The sequence below is a fragment of the Rhincodon typus genome, chromosome 13, assembly GCF_021869965.1.
Source record: "Rhincodon typus isolate 14 chromosome 13, sRhiTyp1.1, whole genome shotgun sequence".
NCBI classification, from domain to species: Eukaryota; Metazoa; Chordata; class Chondrichthyes; order Orectolobiformes; family Rhincodontidae; genus Rhincodon; species Rhincodon typus.
The window spans coordinates 31,457,922-31,458,329 of NC_063344.1; positions in this window are offsets into that span (position 1 = coordinate 31,457,922).

Sequence of the window (408 nt, forward strand, 5' to 3'; positions counted from 1 at the left end):
CAAGCATACCAAACACCTTCTTCACTATCCTATCTACCTGCGACTCCGCTTTCAAGGAACTATGAACCTGCACTCCAAGGTCTCTTTGTTCAGCAACATTCCCCAGAACCTTACCATTAAGTGTATTAGTCCTGCCCTGATTTGCCTTTTCAAAATACAGCATCTCACATTTATCTAAATTAAACTCCATCTGATCAAGATCCCGTTGTTTCTTACAACCAGAATGAAAAATACATACTGACAAACTGACAAACGCTCAACCAATAGGCTTAAAGTGGGCAGAACCGGTTCCAAAATGGATGGAAATCTGTAAGTTTTGATTTGTATATATTCAGTACCAAACCAATTTTTCAAGCAGAGATAGTAGGAACTGCAGATGCTGGAGAATCTGAGATAACAAGGTGTAGA